The sequence below is a fragment of the Anser brachyrhynchus genome (genome assembly GCF_964034855.1).
Source record: "Anser brachyrhynchus genome assembly, chromosome: Z".
In the NCBI taxonomy this organism is placed as follows: domain Eukaryota; kingdom Metazoa; phylum Chordata; class Aves; order Anseriformes; family Anatidae; genus Anser; species Anser brachyrhynchus.
Window position 1 is genome coordinate 57956083 of NC_137697.1, and position 15240 is coordinate 57971322.

General features: G+C 39.4%; 1 protein-coding gene across 3 annotated transcripts in view; it reads right to left on the minus strand.

The window, feature by feature from the left end:
* LOC308185095 (uncharacterized protein) overlaps positions 1-15240 on the minus strand; it is an 846543-nt gene that overhangs the window by 589178 nt on the left and 242125 nt on the right. The window lies entirely within an intron of this gene.

Consider the following 15240-nt stretch of genomic DNA (forward strand, 5'->3'; position numbering starts at 1 on the left):
AGCTTCTCACTCACTGTCCCGCAGCAGGAAGAAATCTGCCAGTCCAAGTGCAAAGCATTGGCTGTTATCAAAAGGTTCCCAGATGCAACAGGGTGGGTTATAAGGAGTATAGCAAACAACAGAAGCAAAAGCAGCCACTAACAAGCACTAGACTCTAATATACAGCAAGGCAAGCGCAGGAGCCTGCCAACTAGCACATACAACATATATAAATTTTGTCTAGCACACTCCACACTGCAATCAAAGCTGTCATCATCTCAAGCCCCTTAAGCCCATCTTCGAGCCTCACATTGAGCAACAAAAAGTACTGCTGCAGTTTAAGCTCACAGGCAGCAAGCCCCACACAGCCACTTGCTCACACTCCTCAACCACTGGGATGGGAGAGATTATCAGAAAAATAAAAGTGAGCAAACTCAGGTTGACATAAAGACAGTTCACTGGGTAAAGCCAAAGCCACAACCAGAAGCAAAGCAAAACAAGGAATTAATTCACTGCTTCCCATTGGCACGCAGGTGTTCACCATTTCCAGCAAAGCAGGGCTCATCACGTGTGACTGTTACCTGGGAAGACAAACATGTTCACTCCAAACACCCCTCCTTCCTCCTTCTTTACCCCCATTTTATTGCTGACCATGACACCACATGGCATGGGACATCCCTCTGGCCAGCCTGGGCCAGCTGTCCTGGTTCTGTCCCCTCCCAGCTCCTGGTGCACCCCCAGCCTCCTCGCTGGCAGGGCAGCAACAGGAGCTGAAAAGTCCTGGGCTCTGTGCGAGCACTGCTCTGCAACAACCAAAACATCGGTGTGTTACCAACACTGTTTTCAAAATAATCCAAAGCAAAGTATCACATGCCACTGAGAAGAAAATTGACGCTATCCTAGACAAAACCAGGATGGTGATTAATAATAATTCTGTATTTAGTCAACACCTGATACCCAACTGTAACCCCAACCTACTTAGTCCAATCTTGATCTGTTACACTACTTTAGTAGTAGTAGTAGTAGTAGTAGTAGTAGTAGTAGTAGTAGTAGTATAGCTAGCTATGTAATGGTCTACATTAATATCTTTAAATTGTATGTGAAGTAGCTGAACCTTGGTTAGCTGCTTAACGTTTCCGGAACAAGTGTTCCACAACCTTCAGTCACAGTCAGTGATGTGGCATCATGTGGAAGTTTCTATACACCTGGGTTTTTTCCATCACAGGACTACCACAGATGTACATTGTACATACAAAAGATGTATCAGTAGACAGTCAATGGATGTCTATTTTACCCAGTCCTCTTAAAGCATTTCTGGGAGCTTATGTTATCTTCTGCAATGATTGTAGAATATGATATAAAGAAGAAATGGATAGATTTGCCCACCACTTGGCTGCAGAAGATTCCGCAGCACTTTGGGAAAACGACAGCAGGACACAGACTGCCACAAAAAAAAATTCACACTATGTACAGATGAATCTTGGGCCACATTTAAAGGGCATCTGGTAAAGAATTCTACAACGAATGGGCCATAGGCCAGATCTGGCTGGCAAACCACAGAATGTCACATTCTTGCCGAGAAAATCAGCCTAGCAGTACCACTTCTATTCTGGAATTGATTTGCAAACCTTTAATACCACATAGTGCCTTTTTGTGTGAATTTTGCAAATGAAAGCCAGTGAAAATACCCTTTAGTGACTAAGGCCATATGAAATCTTTTCCTGTTTAGTATTTTCTGCCAAAAATATTAATTGTAAATTTGAGCAAATTGGTGTTTCTAATTGTGGAAGCTGGGAACAATTGTTCTCTCATAGCTAGAGGTACCATGTTCGTAACAACAGAAAGGAGGGCATTGCTGGACGAATGATGATCCCGTGCCAAGTTGGGGGGCCTGGCAATACTCTGTGGGGGAGAGGAGTCTGGTGAGCATGTATTTCTAGGGTACCAGCCCAGAGATGGTGCCCTGAAACACTGCCAGCCCCTCTGACCCTGCTGTCCCAACCTGAAGTATCCCAGCCCAGTCTGGCACTGATGGCCTTGATTTTCTCAGCCCAAATTCTCAGCTCACTGCTTCACCCTCAGAGTTCCTCACCATATATTTTTGTCAGTCCACACCAGGGACAAAGAATGAAAGCCATCCTCATGGCAATCTGCCCCCAGCTCTATTTCATTTTTCTACAGAAGCCAACTGCACACTCCAATTGGTTTTCCCCAAAGCCTCCAACACAGTGCCCTCGTGTTCATAGCCTGCAGTTTCATTTTTGGAACATGCTGCTGTTTCTATCACTAGCCAGCTCCTACCTTCACTCCAGGCTGGCTGCTGCAGCTGGCAAAACCTGTGCATCCCTGTAAAATGAAAGCCCAAGTTCAAGTTCTCATTTCCCTGAGGATTTTGTAAACCCTTATCACTCTTTCCCAAAAGCCACTGAGGAAGTTTTCAAAGAGAACAAGAGGACATCCCAAGGGAACATGTATTCTGGATTGTGTGCTGTGTTCCTGGGAAATGCTTAAGGAAGAGCTTGGATCTAAGTTCATACTGCTAAGATGGGGGCTTGCCATAATAACTGTCAGGCTAAAAATGTGGTGTGCTGCAAGTCACAAGCTGTTAACAAGGAACTGGCAAAACTGCTAGAACTGGTTAAACCAGAGTGCTCCAGGGCACAGAGGTTTAATAAGGATGTTGCAATAGCCCTGTTTTTGACAGTTTGGCAGACTATCAGAGTAGCTTGATTATGGGTGAAATACTAAAATTAAAATGTCGTCATTGTAAGAGGAGCTACTGTGAAAGTATGTTTCCTGAGCTTCACTGAAAGTGATCTGAAAAAAAGAATAATTATTAAAGCCTTACGGAAACCTCTGATGAAAGAATTCAAGAGATTTTAAAACATAAACTTTAGGTCCTGTTAGAAAAAGGTATATACATCCATTTTGAGTTCATATACTCAGGGTGAAGCCCAAGGAACATACTTGGAATTATTAATTTGCAAAAGGTGAATATTTTGTCACAGGTTTTTCAGCAAGCTCAGTTTTTAAGTCTGTCTTCTCTGAAAATAAACAACCTGTGTCAGAAAAACAGATCTGATCACATGCAATAAATGAATTAAAGAGGTTTTTGTACTCCTGCACTCAAAGACCTCCACTGAGATTTAATTGCAATAAATTTAGTACTTGCTGAAGTAATTGGAACATTTGGAAAAGAATCTTCTTGCTCATCATTTAAAACTGTCTACTGTCTTTGGTTGGTATTAGCCCTGGTGCTGATAGGTGACTGTACCTGTAGTGCACAGCCCAATTAACACTATCAAATGTTTCTTTAACATTGCTTGCACACCACAGAGAAGGAAAAAAGAACTTTGAAGCTTTGGTATTTGTGAGCTTATCAAATCAATGTTCTCTTAAGTGAAGCTCAATTTAATGTTACTTTAGAAGTTCTGAAATGCTTAAGATTATATTCTGTGAAACTATGTTTATCAGTATCAAAATTAAGAGCTAGGTCCTGTGAATTTTGGGACCACAAAATGTAGTTAATGATTGAGCAATACACACAGCTACCAGGGCGCTGAGCATCCATAATAAAACTGTCAGAAGTCCAAGGCCTTTCAGTTCATTTTTCTGGAACTGTCTGCTCCTTCCCTTTTTGGCACTGTTTACAAAGAAGCTGTTGATACAAAATATAGTTTTGGTTTTTTTTTTTGTTTGTTTTGTTTTGTTTTGTTTTTAATATAAAAAATAGGTTTTGGGGATTTGATCTTGTTCTTCATGTAATGAAATCTGCAGATACATTCTCTTTGGAGAATGGAATAGGGAGGATATCAGTTTTAAAAGATTGCCAACAGAAAACTGTATTTTTATCTCACTGAAGTTAATCAAGACCATAAAACCTAGAAAGGTGAGTTCTAATCCAGTCTCTTTTTTTTTTTTTTTCTCATGAAAGTAATCAGGGCTAGAAAATTAACCTTACCTCCCAAGATCTTGAGGGTTCACTAAGTCATGTCAAATTCCAGACAATTATATCTGACAAGTTAGGAACCAGTCATTCATTAACCTTGATGCAAGGAAACATGCTCAGGAAAGAGATACCTCATTATGAGTTTTAATTAAAAAAAATAAAATAAAATAAAATAAAATAAAATAAAATAAAATAAAATAAAATAAAATAAAATAAAATAAAATAAAATAAAATAAAATAAAATAATAAAATAAAATAAAATAAAATAAAATAAAATAAAATAAAATAAAATAAATAAAATAAAATAAAATAAAATAATAATAAAATAATAAAATAAAATGTAAATGAATCACTGCTTCCTTCAGTTTAGTGTTTTAAAACTGTGTTTTCCCCTTCAAATATATTCCACTGGGACAATCTCTAGCCAGTAATTGGAGAGAGAGATAGAGATGTTCAGAGTGTACATCCTTTAGCTAACAGATAGTTTGCCCTGCAGGTCCTGCATGTTCAAGGCAAGATTTTAATGTATATAGAGCAATTTTATCTGGTGTGATATTTTTGATAATGCAGACTTCCACATACTATTTTGACTAAGTGAATTCATAAAAAGAGAGATAATATTTACACTCCAACAAGAGTATAACAAAATTATTAGAAAAAATATAAAATTAAATAAAAAGGACATTATGCCAAATTATCAGTCTGCAGGTATGTCTATCATCTTTTGAAATAGTTACCTTTGTGAAGTCCAATGATGTAGTTGCAGAAAATCACAAAGATGACTGTCTTTCTGCAGTTTTAAAATTCTAGAGAAACTCCCTGATCTTGAATGCAAGTGAAAATAAACTCTTTCCATATATTCTGCCATTGTGTGTCCTAAACTATGACAGAGCAACTAGATTTTTGTTTATTTATGTTCTTTCAAATTACAGTACTGGTAAAAAAAAAAAAGAAAAAAAAAAAGAAAAAGTATGATACATCTTAAAGATTGCATTTAAATTTATCAGACAATTTGGTTTTAAATTTTTGAATATTCCATTTGTATGTAAGGATCACTCTTGCAGTTAGGTAGAAAGTTATTCTACTAGGGAGAACACAATGTTATTTAAGTATAAAATTCAAAACATACCATATTATTAAAAGCAAAAATGATATTTCCATAATTTCAACAATACATTGAAATTACTTATTTGAAATTTGCTTACATTAACTATAAGTAAGTTCTTTTTCCATTTGTAATCCAAAGATTTTATATAGAGGTTTGTAGCGTAATAAAACATATAGAATAAAAAATTGTGGACTGAGAACTTAGCACTTAAAAAAAAAAAGTAATAATTTCTTTTACATAGTAAGGACTCAAAACTGAAGTAAGAATATTTTTGATAAGAATATTTTCAATTTCTTTTACAGGTATGTAAGAGTAACTTGACATTTGCATAACTGCAAATGTCCAAATTCAAATGTTTGGACATTCCAGAACTAAGTGTGCTTGTAGAGTCTTAATTCAGAGTCTTCTAGACAATCCTGATGATGCAAATTTAATGACCAAATAGTACCAAACTATTTTTTTGTAGGGAAGTCCACTTCATTCATGATGGAGAGAACATGAAAAATACCATGTCGTATATATTTATTATTTTATTTTATTTTATTTTATTTTATTTTATTTTAATTTAATTTAATTTAATTTAATTTAATTTAATTTAATTTAATTTAATTTAATTTTATTTTATTTTATTATTTTATTTTATTTCTATTTATTTTATTTTATCATCATTCAGTATATGATCACTGAATTCAAGTCTAATCATTTTTTTTCTCAGGTACACTATGATGCATTCAGTTTACTATTGCAAACACTTAAAAATGTATTTTTTGTGAGATTAGCTGGTATTATTCCAAGATAACAGCAGGGGTCACGAGACACATATTAGATAGTAGAAATGTCATTAACAACCATTGTTTTTGAGCACCAAAATACTTTAATGTGCGTATCTTATTGTTTACTTTGGCCCTTCTCACTTAATATCTGAGCTCATTCAAGCGTTCTCAAAGCAGGGCCTCAGGTTCCAGCAGGAAGACAAACACAGCTGATGCCAGGGGATCCTGCTTGGTAGGCAGGGAGGTGGAACATGCTCATTCAATTGACTGAAAAATTGCTAGTTTGTGGGAATTCCGATTATTAACCCAAATCTTTTCACTGGTTCTTCGCTTAAAAATATTTTTTTCAGCAGAAGTGAGATGCAAAATGAGAAAGCTAAAAGCAGGCATATTAAGGGAGAACTGTTTGGGTTATGCATAAGTTTGCAAATTCTGGAAATGAACAACTTGAGACAGATGTGGTCATATTTCTCCATGGCAGGGACCTGTGTGTAATTGTCTTCCTCTCTTTTTCACATACCAAAATTTGAGCACTAAATTAAACAAAAAGTTTAGAATTCAGCTTCAGAATGCCAATGCACCAATGTTGTTCAGACAAAATCTCTTCTTTGCAAATTTTTTTGAACACAAGCACCTGTCACAGTCATGAGGACAACTCAGGCTCTTGCACAAGTGTCTGTGAGAGAGCAAATGTGAAACAGCCACAAACATCCCTTGGTTCTCTCTTCCTGTCTGTTGTGAAGAAGGAACACAATGGAATGTAATCTCAAAACTAAACACAGGAGCACCCAGGTACTGGCCTTGTCAGTGTCCCACATAGTGTGAATACACCCTGGTATTCCCAGATGACACAACTACACAGAGTGATAGAGCAAGTAACTTCGAGGCTATGTAGTCTATCATCTGTGGAAAACATTTTCTTAGTTAGTTGTGGTCTCATTAAACATTGTGGCTGACTATTCTAGTGCATCTTCCATCTGCTTTGGGAGTGTGATGACATGGTAAACCTGTAGAGCCTCAAATCTTTCCACCTTTTCCAAATACTGAACCTGCTTGTAAGGCAGACACAAAGTCTGGGAAACTAGCACTAAAATAATAGTTCCAGAGACACTGTGTAAAACCTGAATTTCAGCTATCCATGGAAGAAGTTGCTCTATAGTCATCAATGGAAAGTCTAGCACTCAGGTAGATAAATATCCACAACACCCACAAGTTAGTAATTATACTGACATAATACACATTTAACCACATAAACTTGGTCACCATTCTCAGACTCTTTTGAGCCAGGTGCCTGATGTTTCTGCTGTGGGTGTACAGAAGATTCCAGAAAATGGAGAACACTTAGTATGCATCCCATGCATCTACAACAGATTTTAACTTGGCAAGGCATGGGTTTTTGAAGAGGATTTCCTGATCCCTTTCTTTTTATGCACTTTGATTTACACTGTAAAGCAGTTTCCCTCTGCATAGGACAGGTTCATTGCAGATGCAGCCAAAGGGGAAGACACCTTCTGAGCAGACAAGCCACCAGACCAGATCAAAACCTGGCAGATATGACCTCCTTCTCCCTCAAGGTGTGAGGTGTGGATGCTGGGTCCTCAATTCCAGATGTTTTGCTCTGCAATCCTACCATGCTGCATGACTTGCCAACGTAGACATAGCTTTTCTCTCCCCTAGGGAAAGCAGTGACAGAGTGCAGAGCTGCACTGGAAAGTTTTCACCCCCAAGCCTGCGTATGTCTTGTGATGTCGTTGCCTCCCACAGGTGCAGGGACATCACATCTCTCCTCTCTGTGCCAATTCCAGTGCTTTCAGAGTCAATCCGTGTCTCCCACACAGGGGTACAAAAAGGTATGCCATGGTACCTGCCATGTTAGGAGCTTTTAGCTTATTGAGTAAGAATTTTAATGAGATAGTGAGGTGCTCTCCATTTACACCAAATATTCTGTCTTATATTAAAAGAAATTGCTTTGACAGTCAATTTAGACAAAATAAGTACAAGTTACTGTACAAGTTACTGTACTATGCACATGGTGTATAAAGCATGTCAGCTTGATTAACTGGAACATGTCTAAAAATTCAGGTTCTCAGGGATTCTCATTTCTTCAGTCATTTTTCCCCTGACAGAAGTGACCATGAAACAGCCCTGTGGAGGCTACTGTAAATGTTTGCTTGTAGTTTCAGGTCTCTCAAATACTTTATTGCTTTTGCAATCATTCTTTAGATACTAGCTGCTCTTACTTTTGTCTTTTAACATGATTTTAGAAAATGAAAATATGGAGAGTTTATGTGAGTGAACAGAGAATATTGCACTATTTGCTAATCAGAAAGTGCTGCTTGAAGTGCAAACTGTTTTATTTATTAAGCTTCATTTCATTTTATTTTATAAATTAATTTTGAATCATATAGTCTATGTAACAGTGCATACTTTCTTTTCTCCCTTATTCTGACATTCAATCTTCTCATAAATTAGAGATATGTTTTTATAATCAGGGCTTCATTTTTCATCCTGTGTAGAAGATGGAGGGGGAAGAGGATGTTCCATCTCTTGCCAGACGTTCAGGGAAGCAGCCTGAGCCACTAGAGGGAGGTGCACAGCCAGCTGGATTAGGCAGCTGATGGGCTGAAATGCTCTCTGCAGAAAATTTGCATCAAGGTTCCAGGTTTTAAGATGGCATAGGTGGGAAAACTTAATGGTTAAAAGAAATTTGCTACAGACTTTTGCATGAACAATCATACATAAATGTTAAATAGTGATTTTTCTAAACTTACTGTCAATGATAAGTAATTTTGAAGAATACACTACCATGAGTACTTTTAATGAGGATGATTTTTTTTTTCTGAAGCATTGGAGATGCTTGATTGTTTATTAGATATTAAACATTTTTGATGATTAGCCATAAGGTTCTTTGTATTTATTTTCACCTTTGTGAGTAGTTCAGTTTAACAGGTGATATTTTGATATTTCCTGTGGTCTGTTCATTTCTCTCAAATCTAAGTTATATGTAAATTACATATATTAGCTCAATTTTGAGTTTCAGAAGGAACTAATCTTCCCAAAATTAATTCCAGCATTGAAAATTTGAGAATGAGACAGTTGGCACAATTAATTTTGGATCCTTCTAGTCTATGACGTGAGACGTGTTTTATTTTCCCTAGGAAAAAATAATCAGATTCTAAAATGATCTTTATGAAACAAATACGGGGAAGTCATCATGGCTGTTTCTGACTGCATTGCTTAAAATGCATATTTCTAGGAAAGCTTACAGCATCAGGAAAAAGGAAGAAAAGAGAGAGCAAAGAATAATAGAGTCTAGGAGAAGACCTTTGAAGTGAATGTTTCAGCTCATGGTTAAAGGAAGTGGATGGAGCTTTTGTCATCGATCTGGATGACATCATGATAGCACCATGCTATTCTTAAGGTATCTGAAAATGAACAAAAGACAGAAAGAGAAAAGGAGAGTCTTTCCAGCTATCTACAAATCTTAGGGCCTAGGGCAGTACCTCTCATTCATGTTAGCCTCTGCCTGACTTCACATAATCACATGTCCAAGTAGCCATAAGGGATGTGACAGCTTCTCTGAGATGCAGAGGGGGCAAGCAGAGTCTGTGCAGATTGGTGTGGGAAATAGAGACTCCCAGGAGGGCAAAGTCTAGAAACTGGTGTCTTTTAGGTCTCAGGAGAGGTCTTCTGCCCCACCTGCAGGTCTGCACTGACAGAAGGGGTTCATTGGTAGCAGATGAGGGGCTGGGAGTTGTGACCAGCAAAGAGCCACAGCTGGCTGTGCCGAACCCCCAGAGCAGCACCAGCAGGAGGTGGCTGCAGTGGGAAACCCCCTGCTCTAGCGGCAGAGGTCCCTGGCTGCTGACCTGGCCTAGGCCAAGGTCAAGGGAGGTTTGCTCTTTGCCGAAGTCTGGGACTGGTACATTCCGGGGAGGCTACCAAAGCTTGTCTGGCCCTTGGACTGCTCTCCCCTGCTGCCTGTCCACATGAGCACCAGTGATGCAATCGGGGAGACCTGAAGCACAGCACCAGTGACTCCATGGCTCTAAAGGTAAGGGCACCATGGCCCAGTGGTGTCTCCTCTGTCATGCCAGTGACAGGGAAGAGCTTGAGGAGAAGTGGATGGACCCTGCAGGTCAACAGCTGTTTTGCAGCTGGTGTCAACAGCAGGGTTTCATCTTTCATGACTGCAGGACCATCTCTGAGGTTCAAAGACCCTCCTGACTTTATGTAGCAAAACTTAACGTAGCAAAAGCTTGTCAGGTCTGTCAAGGCTGGCCAAACTGGTGAGGAGAGCTTTAGATTAGGAACAGCAAAGGAGGGAGATGAAGACACAATCAAGTGAGGAAGTTGTGGCCTGGGTTGGTGAAGAAAAGGTGCAGGATGATGTGGACAGGGGAAACCTTTATACCAACAAAACAGAAGAAAGGTGCTCAGCCCGAACATATGCACACAAACAAGGAAGTGCCAAGAGGCCAGAACTATGGGGACAGGTCTCACAGGCTTTCTGGAAAATCATCATTACACCATCTGGAAAATCATCATGACATCATTCTGTACACTAATCCATGCAGCATGTGGAAAAACCAGGAGGAATTAAGAGGAATCTGTGTTTGATTGCTGGTGTGTGTTCTGACTGGGAACACAGAGATGTGGTGAGATAGCTTGTATGACTGATGCTGCACTGGATGGATAATGGCTCTTTGGAAAGCACAGGCTGAGAAGGTAAAGATGGGGATTTGTCCTTTACATAAGGGAACTGTGGGGATGCATGGAGTTCTTCCAAGGGATGGATGATGAGCCAGATGATTTTATGGGCCAAGGCTAGTAGGCAGGTCAACCTCGGTGATATTGTGGTGTATATCTGTAATGGCCCATCTGAGCAGGAGTAAGTAGTAGATTAATCCTTATTCAGACAACAGAAATGAGCTTCACAGCCATAAGCTCTGGTCCCCATGGAGGACTTGAGCCCCTCCGATACCCTCTGGAAGGGCAGAGGCGTGCACTCATGATAACTCCCTGAGCTTGAAGATTTACTATTACCTCATAATTATTTAGTTAATTTCATTAGAATTACCCACTGTGTCACTAGGCACTTCAGAAAAAGTCTATTTTGACACACCCTGTTTTCCAGGGCTTTCTACAAAGCAATGCCCCCTTTCATACTGTCACTTTTTCTCATATCAATGAAATTGTTAAATCAATTAATAAACTGCAAAGTTTTTTTTCTTTAATTTTTGTTTGTTTGTTTTGGTTTTGTTCCAGTATGTTTTTATTTTATTTTATTTTTTTCTTCTCAACTACTTTTAACAAAGTCACCTTAAATTAGTTTGGTTATAAAGCTTAACTTCATTAATGTAATGGCATGACCAGGGCCAGCCCCATCTGAGACAGAATTTGGTTTGTGCAACAGCCTCATCTTTCTGAAGCTTTTTGAATCCACCAGCCACCTGAATATCACACCAAACCCTTTTCTCTAGAGGACAAGGTGTCAAGAAGGCCAGCTGAGTCACCCCTGTGGTGGAAGTGATGCTGCAAAAATTACTTAATGGTTAGTTCAGACTTTGAACTGCCCATGCATAAGGGCAGAAGATGGGTGGTGTGGATCTCAGGTGATTCCTTGGATGAGGCCACAATCTCTGGATCTTCCTAGCTCTTGTTTAAACATTTTTGTATACGGTTGCAAATTTTGCAAATTCCCTAGAGAAATTAAATTAACAAGCCCAACATGATAATAACCTAACAGAATAAAGCTTGTCCCAAGAGGAGGAGTCATCTTTTACAGCTCATTTGCCACCATCCCTCAGAAGAATTTGTCAGCCTTCTCTGGAAGTTTTCCTTCATGCTTGAAATCCCAGCTTCAAAATGGCAATAGATATATTGATTTTGATTACTAGCCTGGGTGTTGCTTTAGAAGACTGCCAAGGACACGCTCTAATATTCTACTAAGTGGTCAAAAGCAAGGAAGTTCAGGTGGATGGCTGCCAACCTGTCTTTAACTAACTCTGTTTCACACAGTTATTCAAAGTTTCTCATTATGCATGCTCTACAGAGCTATTAAGAATACAGCGAGAACAATACTCTCAGAACTACAGTCTATGCATCATTGCTGCACTGTGGTTGTCTGGCTTCTATTGTCAGAAGTTAGCTTTAATAAATGAGTGAAAGAGATGCTGGTATGGTAAATAAAGTAATGCAAAAAAATAAAAATAAAAAAAATACCAGCTAAGTGGCTGGCAAACATGGTTTAAACACAATTCTCTAATTTTAGGACAAGAAAAGAAGTTATGTTGGATAAGGCCAACTCAGAATTTGAGAAATTAATGCGTGAAAACAGGAAAAATACATTTCTATCAAGATCATATTTAGCCTGTGGTGTCATTGCTTAATGTTATTTAAGCTACATGCAATCATATGTCTTTACCAAAATAAATATTTGATTTGTTCCTTTAATAATGCTAAAGTTTTGTGAAAACTTTTCAGATTGGGGAAATCATCCACTGAACCCATATTGTTTTCATTTCCATTTATCATCTTCTAATTAAATCCTGCCATCAGTATATTACTCATCTAAACTTACATAGTGAAAAAGTACAGCAACTGATTTTACCAGCCAACTGACCGCCAGCATTGAACACCAAGGAGAAAAACCTAGACCCATCTGCAAAGTTGAGCTTGTTGATTTATGGAGATTACATCCTTTAATCACTGAAGATTTTAGACACCTAGACTCAATACTGCAGTCCTCAGAGCCTGCACACAGCTGTTCCTGATACAGTAGTACCCAAAGATTAAGGGTTAGAGAGAGAATTATTCCTCCAACATGAGATGCTATCCCACCTACAGAAAATTGGAGAGAGATACCTTAACACTAAACTGGTCTTTGAATGTAGGTCTTAAGTATTTCCAAGTGGACTGGTATGGAAAAGTTGGGTGGTAATTCTGGTAAAGGGCAGGTGCTGGATCAGCCATCTGGGAGACTTATAAAAGGGAGCCAAGTTAAAGGACTTTTATCAAATACAGATTGTGCTTGCTTTGTCAGAGTAGGAATTTATTTTCTTCATTGTAGCTGTCATGGTGCTGTGCTTTGGATTTGTGCCCACAACAGTGCTGATAACACACTGATGTTTCAGTTGTTGCAGATTGTTTCAGTTGTTTCAGAGCAGTGTCACACAGAGCCCAGGACTATTCAGCTCCTGGTGCTGCCCTGCCAGCAAGGAAGGTGGGGGTGCACCAGGAGTTGGGACGGGACACGTCCAGGACAGCTAGCCCAGGCTGGCCAGAGGGATGTCCCATACCATGTGGTGTCATTATCAGCAATATAAACTTGTAGCAAAGTTGGCCAAGACTGCTGCTGCTCGGAGATTGGCTGGACATTGGTCAGCCAGTGGTAAGCAATTGCATTGTGCACAAATTTTTTTTGGTATTATTATTTTTTGTACCTATTGAACTGTCTTTATCTCAACCCATGAATTTTCTCACTTTTGTCCTTCCAGTTTTCCTTCCCTTCCCACTGGGGGGAGTGAGCAAGTGGCTGCATGGGGCTCAGCCACCCACTGGTGTTAGCCCACAGCAGAGGTGTAACCCAGGTACCAAGCTTTTTACACTGAGTGTATTTCAGCCATCTCCGATGATTTCAGGGTTGTGCTGGCTTTTAAAATCACTTGCATCATACATTTATAAAATCACTTAAATGAGGCACTGCAGTCATTTAAGCATAGCATGCAAAGATTTGGTTTGTGCTGCTATCCAGCAGACATTTAACTGAGATACTTTGATTATCAGGATCCACAGCAGGGCTTTGCAGCTTTAAGCTGTCCGGTAGGAAATGCCAGGGTGACTCCTCATGGGACTGGGCAACTCCAGCTCTGAAGTAGTGCCCTCTTCCACCAGAGCTCACAGCTAAGTGAGTTTGGGCCTCCATTTATTGCTCTCAGAAGCAATAGCATAACGATCACTACAGGAAGAAAAGCTTTATTTAGATGTTTTCTTTACATAATTTAGACTGGGAATCCCAGCACGGATCCCTTAGGCAAATCCTCTATCAATTTGGCTACAGGGCTTTTAAGGATTTTGGCTATCTCACTTACTGAAAATGTTCTTATTTCTGCAAAACAATTATATAGTGCTGAACTGCAGAAAGCAGAGCCAGCATGGGAAAAACCGAAGGACAGCCTAAAAGACAGAACACACTAATTTGAAAACAGAGCCCTTTCTCCTATGCAGACACCTATGTCACAGCATTTGTGTTGTTCATTGGAAAATACAGTCAGGGAACTGAAGGCCAAAATCAAGATTAGAAGCCTTACCCACCATGATCCTGCTCACAATCTCTACTTTCCTCTTTGTCCCCTGACTTCTGCTGCTGCTTCTTCTATTTATCTGTTTGTTTGCTTATTTATTTGTGGTGCCGTTGTTGCCTTCCTCAGGTGTGTTTTGAAACCTCAGGTTTTTCATGCCCTGACAGCTGTGAAGATTGCAGAGGCCAAGATTTATCGCTTACTTATGGGACATCAGTGTGGTGCCAGGCGGGAAGTGCTGGGTCATCTAGCTTGTCTCTAGCAAAAGTAGGTTCCTGAGTAGAGACCTATGTGGGAATCTGAACATTACATACCAGGCCTGGATTCACTTTTACTGACATCAGCTGTTCAAAAACTGCATGTCCAGGTTCCACCTCTATGGAAGGACACCCATGAGCACCTCCAGAAGACAATTTAAGCCAGCCTGTAATAGTGCCTCTGACTCCACTGAGTACGTTAAGTTTGTTGAACTGAGGTGAAATAACTACCTAGTGTTGTACGCATCAAGCCTCTTTCAAGGCACCTAAGGCCTTGTTTTGACAGAGGTGTCACTTTGAAGCAAAGCAGAATAGCATTTATTTGAGAATAGCTCCTGGCTTTTAGGGCATGATCACTACCATAAAATGTGAAAGATCATATCTGCTCAGGCAGAGGAGGAATTTCAGCTTGCCAGCAACTCCTACAATCATCTGCCAAGCATGAGGAGTGAGCAGGTCAATTACCTGCCAAAAAAGCCCTGTTAAGTGAACTAGGCAGATGAACCACGTGAATCTGGGTAGGGTGCAGGCACAACCCTCAAGACCATGTTATTTTACTCTGCTTGGTGGCAAAAATACAGCCACCCTGAGGGACTTTACCGGATTAATAAAACAGAGAGGTACAGAACCTAGAGAAACCTCTGGATTCAAGCTGAGAAGGCTGTGAATCTGTTTTGGATTTAAATACTTCACACACCAACTAGGTGTATAGAATCTTTTGTAGATCCAGCCTTCATCACATGGTTGTAATCAATAAAAACTACACATTGCCTATATATAAAGGGTAGTTCTTCTACTGTTATGGTGTAGGAGAAAAAAAAAAGTGGAAATTAAACTTTAAAACTGCAATAATCATGAAAATAATTCTTAT